Genomic DNA, 12377 nt, shown 5'->3' with positions numbered 1-12377 from the left:
ACGGATTCTCCAGAAATTCAATTTTCAAGTCGGTTTCTGCCCTATTAATAAAATTCACCCTTCGATTCTAAAAGATTGCGTTTCTGTCTTGAATTCTTGGGGAATTTATAGTATATCATGTCAGTGTAGTTTAAAATATATTGGCCAAACAAAAAGAGCGTTGAAGTTTCGTATCAAGGAACATGAATCTTATGTCAAAAAAGGGGAAATTAACAAGTCTTCAATAGCGTATCATAGCTGGACTTTTAACCATAATTTTGATTTTGGGTCTGCAAAAATCATCCAAAAGGCTTCTTCCATAGGCGAATTGGATTTTCTTGAGGCTTTTCACATTCACAAAGATTTAGAAAGTTTAGTTAATGATTTGAAGTCCAATCCAGTCCTTCCTAATGCCTTTAAAATTCTACTATCTTAATTCAATTATTTTTGCCGATAGATGGCGTTACCTCCTCGCACTTGGTACTATTAGAGGGTATAAAAATCCGTTCAGTGGTTGCTTTCCATTATTTGAAGTTCAGATTTTGAGCGTAATGTGCATTTGCCCCTCGCTCCCTATTTTAACTTCGCTAATATTTCTTTATGCTTCATCAGACAGCCTGGCTCAGTAAAAGTAGGCGGCCAGTGCAACTCTGATTAAAAATCTAGTTATAACCACGTGCAGTGATGATAAGCACCACGTGTTTCTGTGATTCCTATTTTCTTCTTTCTATGTATGTCTTTCTCCTGATGAGGAGGGACCTTTAGCTGCCCTCGAAATCGATTGAGTGTTTCATTATACCTACGCTAAATATAAGGTTGTTTTTTACGATTTTGATTGTCACATTAGCGTGTTTCTCTTCTAGTCTAACTAGGACTGCCTTGAACCACAAAACTGTGACAGCAGGGTGATGTTAATAACCTTAACATTTGATACTGAAATTTTCTTCTTAATATTTTCATATAAGTGCAAAGCTTTGTATAATTCGCATATTTTTTCAGTCATTCTGGCTGATTATATGACCAGTTCCTGAAGCTTTGCTGACAAGATTCATGAAATATCGAAGTCAAACAAATTTTTCCCTTTCGTTTTCAATACCTAGGAAGAAAGATTAGAACTAGAAGACTTTTCGTCTGATAGGCATGTTGTATACCGCACCGATGAAAAGAGAAATTAATAAGGAAAGATTTCACATCGTAAGAAACTAACAATGCAAATGATATATGGATGTGTGCGTAAATCAGTTATAACACTGTTAAGTTTTAACTAAATATACAAGTATAGTTCAAATACACACAAATAAAGTTTAACGGTTCAGGAGGTCATCATTATCTGCTATAAATTTTGCAATTGCAAATCCTTAAATAAATTAAACTAATTAACGAAAATCAGATACAGTTCCCTACTTATCAAAACTTTTAAAGCTAAAATTTGAAGAATAAATATAGATAATTGGAAAAAGATTTTTTTAAATTCTATTGCAGAAATTCAACAAACTGCAAACATTTTGCTTTACGCTGTATCTTTTATTTTTGAAAACAATTATAAAATAGTTTTTAAAGTAAATGCTATTAAATTGTTACATAATGCATTTCAAGTATTCAACTGATTTATGTATTCATTAATTAATTAAGTTAATTCCGTATAATTAATAATTAAGTTAATTCCGCATTTATTAAACTTGTGCTTTAACAGCCATTCTTAGAGGCAATTTAATTTTAAAAAGTTGTTCTTACTCTTGCCATATGATAGATGACAGAATTTAAACATATTTTCCTTTCATCATTTGCAATTGTAGGTACATACCTAATTAATTCATGTAAACTTTCTAACAACTGCAATGAAAAGCAAAGAAATGTAATTAAAATGTTGGCGTAACAGGTCATAATTTATGTAGCATGTTCATTATCAGTTTCAGTAACAAAAGCTGCTTTATTCTTTCTGATGATTAATAACTATGGCAAAAGGAAGAAAAAAGATCCCTCTGCAAGAAAAGAGGCAGAACTTGGTTATTTATGGGATCATTAATGTTCACAGGAAGGAACCGGACTACGCTAAATATCTTCAGTAATCACAAACGGTAGCTACCTCTTTTTAAACGAGTACAAAAGCAGAGCTGTTATGTTGGAACTTGATTATGTATTAAAACAACAACAAAAATTATTTCCGATTTGACAAAAATAATTTACATTTACAATAGTATCCTTAAGACTATGTACTTATAAAGTTTTTTCGACATAACTAGTGCCTTTATGGTCAATCACTGGTTGAGCAAACGTTTGGTTTTATACGGTCCGCCCATATAAAACCAAAGGTGAAACGTAGGAAATGAGAAAGGTAGCAAATTATTTTCTAAACAAAGGGCGTAAGAGCTCTCCAGTTAGTTGAACAACCGTATGCCGACAGTGAAAGAAAATACGAACGTATTATTGATCATAGACAAAAAATAACTAGACTAGTTTCATAAGGAAGAATGGATCTCAGATTCAGCGCGGTAGATGTCGAATAGCAAGTTAAAAATGAGAATTTCTGTCTTAGTGTCAAGCTCTTGATTTTTTTTTCCCCCAAATTTTGAGGGTGTTCTGAATACGCTCTATGCTCGTCATAATTGATAAACGGAACTCAGTTTCGACCTCGTTTGAGGAATTCATCTTTTTGGGATAATTTCTCTTTTTACACTTTAAAAAGTCTTGGAATGTCATGCCCACATTTAGAAAACGGAACATCCCTATTGGTGCAGCACAGCTCTGCTATCCAATTGGAGGAATAGAGACGTTAGAGACTGTAGTTTTATTTCAGAATTGTCCAGAACTTTTTCAAGTTCTGAGGTGAACACAGGATGTGAAACTTCTTTAATACAGAACTCTCACGTCCGCAGAAAATAATTGTTGAAATGACTCTTCTAATCAAGCTTCCACTTCTGACCATTATGGTCGGGATCGAGGAAAGCACCTCTTTGGTTAGAGAGACACAAATTACCTTAAATATAAATTCTCTAAATAAGTGGATCAGGGAAGCACACAAAAATTTCAGTCACAAAAACAGCTGAATAAATTACAAATCAAATAATGCAAATAAAAAATTAGCTACTATCTTAAATTACTCTTAGCAGTTATGAATTTAATTTTAACAGCTGCGGTATAAAAAAAAAGGAAAAGAGTATGTATTTAGCTGGGAAAAAAAGCAGAAGAAAACTTGAAAAAGCAGACTTGGGAAAAAAACGAAAAATTTCTTGATTAAATACTGTTATAAGTGATTCAAAAAGATTTTTAAAAATTTTCTTTAAATACCCATGAATTTCATTAAATGCATGTATACAAATTGTCTGACACAAACTTTTGCTACGTAATTTTTGTATTATATTTAATTTAAACGCAATATTGATTACTTATAGGTATTTGAAGATAAGTTGTAAAATAAAATTTCAGTACCTGAAAAATGAGTTTAAAAAAAAATTTAACCACTTTCAGAGAAATTTCTATGTGATTGAGTTTTTCAGTCACATCTGAGTCTTGATAGCCGAAAATGCGTGCTTTGTTTTAAGCTTTTATACAATGGTATTTTTCATATTAAAAATCGCATTTTTAATTTCCCCATCCCAAAGAATAAACTTACTTGCGCCGAGTTAATGTGAAACTGAATATTTATTTAGTCTGTGACAAAACTCTGCAACTGTATGTTATTATAGTAAATATATAAAATTGACAATGACGTCAACATTTAACAATCGGTTTATTAATAACGCAGATTATGGTTTCCATATCCTATTTCAAAAATATTTTAAACTATATCGAATTTAAAAAAAAAACTAAATTAGATTAATTATCTTAATTTAAGTATTATTAAAAATCAAGGCACATACATTTTCAAGAAATTAATTAAAAAGTCTGACCTTTTTACTTACAAATCACAAATTAACTCTGAACTTAATTTGTAACATGTTGACCTCTCGTAAAAGCTAATTTCCGCCAATTATAAGGCAGTTTTTATTTTCCTTTGAGAACATACAGACTCCCCGTGCACCACATATGTACAACACGGGGCAATTATAAGGCAGTTTATGAAAGAAACTTGAGTAGAAAAAAATATATCAAGATGTCTGATTTTAAGATTATTTTTAGCCTGCGTAAGGACCCAGTCTGCTTCCAAGTGGTTCAAGATTAATCCAAAAGAGCTCTGTAAGAAAGGAACTTTAGTTATCACCATGTAAACCGCTCGATAGGTTTCTGCCGTTAAAATGTTATTTCTAAAATTCCATTATTAGTCCAAAGGGGCGCTTTGTCCCTGAAGGACTATTGTTTTCGTTTTGCGATTTTGCGTTGAATCACTATAAACGGCGAATCACTTTTCCAACTGTTGCCACCAAATGCTAGAGTTCTGCATTATATTTGAATAAATTAAATAATTAAAAATCTGCATAAATGTATGTATATTTCTCGCATTGTGATAAAACAACGGTACATAGAGCCATGGAATTTTGAATGGCGTAATCCTCCTATGAATATGGAGATATGGAACACCAAATTTGAAATTTGGAATTTGTTTTATTATTGATTTCATATTTTGTAAAACGTTAGCGAATTTTTGAGTAATAAATTCAACGATTTAAAAACGAGCAATGGCAACACTCTACGTGTTAAAAAAAAGCTTTTTATCTCTAGCACGCGGAACTGTGTATTGGAAATTCTAAAGATATACTCATTTTTAAATTATTTTGCACAATTGCTATTGAACTGAATTTTATGGTTTAAGTGCAAAGAACATGATAAATAAAGGTAACACACAAAACGTTAAAAAAACGCCCCTTTGGACGTAATTTTAAATCTAAAACCTTTCATATTTTTTTTAAAGTTTATTTTCGATGTTCACTTTCAGTCAACAAAAAAATACTTCTAATTCAGCAACAAACAAAAAAATCAACAAAAAATACTTCAGTCTTTAACTTTTTCGTGTTATACAGAGTAAAATGGGAGGAGGGATAAATAAAATATCAAATATTTATTTCCTTTAAAAAAGGCTCGAGTACTACTAAAATTAACATAGACGTGATTGATCACAGACCATATTTTCTTATTTATTTCGCTTGATTGTGTATGCCTTGTTTTCTGACTAAAAGTTGAATATTTTAACAACAGTGCTCCACATCTTTTGCCTCGAACCCTGGTTTAACGTAGCGTTTGCGCTTAGCATATCGTTTCTGCTTATTTCTTTTCAGACAGTTACGTCATAGATTCATCTATATTCAATAGGTGGACTATGATTTTGGTAGTTAGAATGTTGCTACCTCTCTTTAACTATTGATGATGCTTCAAAGGCTGAGAGGCTAAAGCCATGGAACCCTCGTAGTCCGCTCTAGGTTCTGTTCTTGAGGATTGCTGCATAAAGTAAGAGCACTTTCCCCTTAAAAAAGTTCCTCCACGAAGGCATCCATCCCGTGAAATAGCTAGCTTTTCATGATTTTAAATATTCACTTGATTATTTAACCAAACTTAAAGCTTTTACGCAAATTTAGCGTTTAATTTAGCATAGCAGTTTTACTGTAAATGTACCCTTCGCTAATTAAATACCTGATAATTTACAAGCCACTATAAGACAACGAATAAATTCACTATTAAATATCAGATAATAGGAAAAAACATTCTTTCAGTTGCAACACCTGCTGTTGATTTCAAGTAACTGAGCTAATAATTCAACTACAAGAATAGTAAGTTACTGCGTTTCTTCTGTGAGGTCAAGGGCAAATTTACCAGCCAACCTGAACCTGGTTTAAAAGTCAAAGCTTCCTTTCACAATGGGTACAAATTTAACTATTATAATCTTATTTGACTAGAGACTACAACTTTTCGTTCCAATAAAGGACCAGCTCCATGGTATCAATGGAGATCGACTAACAACTAAAATCATAATCAGGCTTAAAAACCGGCTATCACAGAGGATTGAAAACCGACAAAGAAAGTAGGAAAACCTACAGAAACTATGATCTGCCCGGATACAGAATTGACAACTGCACACATTTTTTACTGTCCGCCCATCCTTGCTGAATTATTAAAAATTCGAATCGTGTTTACGAGACTGAACTTCTACTGCCAGGATTGTGATCTTTCGCTCATGACACTATTTGAATAGGCTTCATTATAGACACGACAGCAATAACAACAGCTACAAATTTTGCCTAAACCGCGACAGAAATTTAAACACAACACTTGACAGTGTGGGATCTGACCTTAATATACACAGTATTCACAGAAAGACCAGTACTGGACTCGCCAGTAGACTTTGCTATAATCGGCCAGGCAGCGGATCGCAGGACACACTACTATTCATAATTCTTTAAACTTTGTAGCTAAACTGCTTGCCTTGAATCTACATAAATTCTGGAATGATCGAACCTCGTGACGAAAAGAGGCAGAAAGAAAGAAGTAAATCAAAAAATATTTCCTTAGCAAATTTTAAACATAAATCCCATGCAGTTAAAACAAAAAGACTCGGTGTTTCAAGACAGCCTACAGTTTTTCCTAACTGACGGAAAAAAATTAATTCATTAATTAAATTAAGTTATAATTATTCGTATAAACGTTCTTAAGTACTAAATTTCACTTTTATAAAATTAATTGGGGGGGCGAGAACTACAGAGAGTTTTTCTATCTATCAAAATTTATGTTATGTTAGCTACTTTTTTTGGTTGAGAAAATCTTAACCTTTAACAACGCTAGCTCATAGTTTCCGTTTTTTTCATATTGTTACCTAAACTTGCCTGGATCTATTCCACTTCAGATAAGCTTAATTTCGAATAAATATGCACGTACAGTAGAATTTATTCATGATCTACTCTACTCAGTCTTATGGGCTGACACTTAGCCCCATCCATTACTTCAAAGACCTAATAATTTTTATAAAAGTTGGAGGATTAAGTAATTATATTTTTTATTACAAATAAAAACGTAAAATCATTTCTGATTCAAAGAAGAATTCACTCACAGGACGCCATATCATAAATCCCTTACAAAACATATCTTTCTATCGCTTTCTACAAATCCTAACCGTTTTTTAAAGGTTTCAATATTTGATAGACATGGATTATTATTATAATAACTGCATCCTTTTCAAACATCTTGCTCTGATTTTCAGTTTTAATCTTGAAATTCGATATTCGGATAATTAAACACCCGGATAAATGGAGTTCTGATAACTCATGTTCTATTATATTTCTATAAATCTCATATACTTAATAAGTAGCTTGTTATTATCTCAACATTTAAATTTTTTCATTCATAACTGAAATTTGAACAATAAATAATTACATAATAGGCTAGAAAGTATACAATACGTAGAGTTATTATGTTTATTAGGAGCCGAAACCATGAAAAAGGAAAAATTCCTTGCCGGGATTTGAACTCTGGACCAACTCATTGCTAGCGGGACGTGCTTCCAACTACACCGTGAAAGCACGGAAAAAGTAAGGACAAATTCTTTACGAGGAGAAATACAAAATCACACGTAATCAAAAACGGAAAAGATTAATTTTTTTTAAACTCACTCTGAGCTGAAAGCTATGTCTGTAGAACAAAATGCACTGGAAGAAAATTAAAAATGCTATACTCAGATGAATACTGGATCGGTAATAAGATGAAATATTCTTCTTGCTCTTAAGTTCTATTCGCGGCCTAGACGAGACCATGTCGTCACAACATTCCTTTCACTCAAAGCCTAATTCCGCTACCTAACTCTCACCATTAATATAATGTAGACTTGAAAGAAGCGAGGTAGCTGTAGAAAGCAAATACAAAATTAGAAAAGTTAGTTCCTAAGGTTAAAGGAAAAGAAGCCACCTGCATAACATAATAATGGCGAACCACGCTAATTTTCCGGTAAAAACCATGCTGATCAATCAGCGTCAGTAGCACTGAGACGAAACTCCGCCAGCAAAACGATTACGTCGGGCTCAAAAATCAGATGATGAACAGCAATTTTGAAACACCAAATCGTTTTTAGCTCAGGCAGTAAGTATTTTTAGATCTTATATTTTCACGCATTTCATAAGCGGCAGATAGCGTACGTATAACTTTAACTGGTGAAACAGAAAATAGCTCAACTGGTAAAACAAAAGATCTTGTGTGAATCGCTTTATCTTGTGATCTAGAACTTGGAAAAGAAAACAGCCTAAAATCAAATCTGTAGTATTTTCAAGTATGCATTCCCGTAATAATTCTAAAAATATTCTGTTTTATATTTCGATAGTTTCTGAGATTATAGTGATTTGAAATGAATACCTGCATGCTGTTGCATTTACTTAATTTATTTTACATTTTTTTATCTCTAATGTATGGCATTTAAAATTTTTTAAAAATTTAAGCCAAAGATAACTTTTTATTTGAGATCTGTGTGAATAAATTAAATACACTGGTTATCATATATTAAGGAAAAATCACAAAAATCACGATTACTGAAAATGTTACATGTAGAATTTAATGAAACTTACCCACAATATAAAACACATAGTAGTGTATCAAATAACATAAAAAGAAATTACCAGACAAATATCGTAGTATAGAAATTAGCACATGTATAAAATGAACAAATCGAAGGTGTCAGTTTGCTATAGGAAAAGTACCTTCAATACGGAATATGATACAATACAGCACATACAGCGCAATAGAAGCAATACAGCACATACAGCGATGCGTGATGCTTTCAATTATGCGGTCTATCAGTTACATAGGAAGAGAGAGCCATTGCTCTTGCAAAGCAGTTGCAAGCGCGACAAGCGTTTGAGGGAGCGGATTGAGAGCAGGTAGACGTCTCCCTAAATCATCCAAAACGCGCTCGATAGGATTCAAGTCCGGGGATCGAGCTGGCCGCTCCATGCGCATAATTGTTTCCTGTTGAAGATAATCATCTATGATGCGAGTCCTGTGTGGTCTTGCGTTGTCGTCCTGTAACAGGAAAGCATCACCTATTGCTCCAGCATATGGGCGCACATAAACATCAAGGATGTCATCTCTACAAATCTGAGCATTCACGGATCCCCTTGTAAAGACATGGAGATCTGTGCGTCCACCCAAAGAGATGCCACCCCAAACACAGACACTGCCTCTTCCGTATGCATTTCTTTCACGGATGATAGCGGGTTTTTGGTTCTCTCCATATCAAATAACGTCTACTATCGCTTTCTAGACTAAACCTGGACTCATCCGTAAAGAGAACCGCCCTTCATTGATCAGGCGTCCAGTGGACATGTAGTCTTGCCCACTGAAAACGGTCCCTCCTATGGCGTGACGTAAGCGGCACACAAATGGCTGGTCGCTTCGCATACAGACCACCTTCGTGAAGCCTTCTACGGACAGTTGACGTTGACACAAATCTTCCGGTGGCTGCAGCAAGGGAGGATCTAAGAAGCGTCGGAGTAGCGGTTCTATTCCTGCGTGCACATAATGTCAAATATCGGTCACCGGCGCTCGTCGTAGCAGTTGGCCGTCCTTGGCTGAACCTCCTAGATGACAAATCTGTGGTTTGAACTTGCCTCCAAAGTCTATGAACCACAAATGGACTCACATTTAGCCATCTGTCCACTTCTGTTTGACTTTGTCCTGCCTCTAGTCTCCCAAGGCGCTCCATCGCAGTTCTGCGGGCAAATGATTCCTGGAGATCATTGTTACGAATTGGTTATCTCAGATTTCTGATGTCACTGTCACAGTGAAATATGTGGGCTTGCTCTCAAACATGGACTTTTATGCTCCTCGCAGATGTCGTATTGCGAAAGCAGCGCCACTAATTTGCATATCGCAGTTTTACTCAGTTACTCTTACTTGGCAACATATTCAAATTTTACACGGTTTGGCTAATTTTTGAGGGAGTTATCGCTATTTTTTTATTATTATTATTATTATTATTTTTCCTTAATTTATGATAACCAGTGTAAAAGTACTCCCAAGTCGGAAGAATATTTAATTTTAGAGAGAGAAAAAAATAACCCCAAAAATAACAAATTTTATTGAATTAAATCAAAAGACTTTTCCTTACTTTATTACCATCAGTAATTCAGTGCGTTAAATATAGAGTGTCCAGAAGTCCCTGAACAAATTTATCTTATTATTTTCAGCATTTTGTAGAGGTAGCGCTGTAAATTTACATTATATTACATTTTTATATATATGTAATGTGAGGGTATGGGAATCCGAAATTCTTCGTATTATAGAATTGAAGAGGGACAGCCCGAAAGTGAAGGTTTGGTGTTGGGATGCTGAAATCATTTTTCAACCGGATGGCGCGCCAACGGGAACTTGACACAAGCTTTTCAGCCTTGTTTGTGAAAGTGTGACCAGTATCAAAGGTATAAATTTTTCCATTCCCAAACAGAAAACTGTTAAAGTTGTTCTGGGACTTTGTGGACACTCTGAATTATGGACTGTGCAGTTGTCTTAAATTAGTATCTAACTGCAATTCTATAATTCCATGTTGCAGATCACTCAATGTAATATCAAATTCTATTTAAAATGGATCGCAAACTCTCAACAAATTTGTTTCAATTTTTCGAAACTCGCCAAATTTTGCTAATAAAGGATTGTCTACGATATCTAAAATTCTACCTTGATTTTGGAAAAAAAAATCTAGAAGTTATAAAACAGTTAACAAAGTTAACATTTTAAATGAATTAAAAATTCAAATCTATTTTACTGATAGAGGCATTGAAAGCAGAGAAATTAAACAATGCAATGCTATTACCTTAAACCTGTATCGCACTACAAATCTATAATTTCACGTTGCAGATCACTCAACATGATCATTCAATGCATTATTAAGTTCTCTTGAAAATGAACAATGAACTATTAAAAAACTAGTTTCTATTTTTTAAATCATCAGATTTTGCTAATGAAGCATAATTTACGATCTACGAAATACTATCTTGATTTGTTTGATTTGATTTTTAGAAAAGCTTTAAATTCTGAAATAGTTCAAAAACTGGAAAATTCAAAATGTTATTGAAAGCAGCATCAAAAGACAGAGAAAGATTAAGCTATTAAGCAATCAAAAATGCCTTGCATCGTAAGGAATTATAGCATCCCCCCTAATCGTGCTCTCATGGTGTATGTGCTTAGCATGTCCACCTAGCAAATGAAAGATCGAATCCTGGGCAAATTCGATTTCTCCAAGCTCCAAAAAAATTAGTACGAAAACAACCTCTATTGGAATGCCAGAATTAAAACGTGGGGCAAGCTATTTGTCACCACGCAGACTTGATAATTTATTCTTACGCGTTCCTTCAGTCCCCTTTAAGTGGAAAAAATATAACAAATTATCGCATTTGAGTGAGCGTTTTCTCATGGTGTACGCGGTTAGCAGAAAATCTATGGTTCTATGGAAGATCTGTGCTAGCATTCAGATTGATCTGGTTCGAATCTCAAGCAGGGCGGTATTGATTTCCTACGTTCCCTGCCTTCGAAAATCACTGGTACCCGAAATAAATTGTGATGTACTGTAATTCCAACCGAAGCCGATTTGGTTCACTGGGGCTTGTGCCTCTCTTCTGTCGCCCTTTAAAGGGGGAGGGAATGTAAGGAATAATCTCCACTGAGGGTAATGCAGTGTAAGAAGTTCTATGTTCAACAAGCAAGTTGAAGATGTAGAGCTCAAATCCTGGTGAACTCACACTTGAGTTTTCATGTTCATATTCCTAAAATTCCAGTAGTGATTACAGCAAGATACAATAGATAAAAGCACGACCTAAAACGACTTACGAACAGTACCTATAGAAAAAAGGCGGGGAATTTATGACTGAAAGTTTCTGCTGAAATCCGTAGAGCAAGCGATGTGTTATTTAGTTACAAAATCTCATCAAAATGTATAGGAATGTATTATAGGGACTTTTCCCCTTGGTCAGATAACGCGCTGTTCGATGTTATGCAAATTGTATTTCTTTCTTTGTACCGAGGAGCGGCGCAGACGCAAATTTGTTAGGTTTTTAAAGCTCGCGTTTAGAGCTTTGAGGTTGCTGTGAATTACTGGAGTTTCAACTAAGCGGAGGTTCTTCTGAGTTTGTGTTGGTAAGCCGCCACTGAAGTCGAAGTTTGTGTGGTCTTCGCCGTTCCTCAACTAACTTACTATTTGAAAGTCAATAAAGAAGTTTCGGTCAACGTTAGGGGTCTGAGGTTTTTTGAGTTCTATACTGAAGTAATATCAAGTTAATTTACAGTCCACTATTTTTAAACAACGAAACGTACATGTTTTATGGTCCGTCGGCTACGGAGTCGCAGTAAATTTGGTGAGTCAGTGTGTTTTTTTATCTTTCTTATTAGATAATGGAATTTACAACGCTTAGGACTAAAAAGCGTGTAGCTAAAGCTAAGTTAAGTAAACTGAAAGAGAAAATTGCAGTGACTTACGATTCTGCTGATGTTGATCA

The 12377-nt window shown here is 34.3% G+C and overlaps 1 protein-coding gene across 1 annotated transcript in view; it reads right to left on the bottom strand.

The window, feature by feature from the left end:
• Window positions 1-12377, bottom strand: part of LOC118186261 (17-beta-hydroxysteroid dehydrogenase type 6-like) — a 42297-nt gene that overhangs the window by 12035 nt on the left and 17885 nt on the right. The gene's annotated exons all lie outside the window — the stretch shown is intronic.

This window comes from Stegodyphus dumicola, chromosome 4, assembly GCF_044657685.1.
Source record: "Stegodyphus dumicola isolate Sdum_Otavi_A_Nest chromosome 4, ASM4465768v1".
NCBI classification, from domain to species: Eukaryota; Metazoa; Arthropoda; class Arachnida; order Araneae; family Eresidae; genus Stegodyphus; species Stegodyphus dumicola.
Note: the sequence above shows the minus strand (reverse complement) of the source record. Positions and strands in the feature narration are given on the sequence as shown.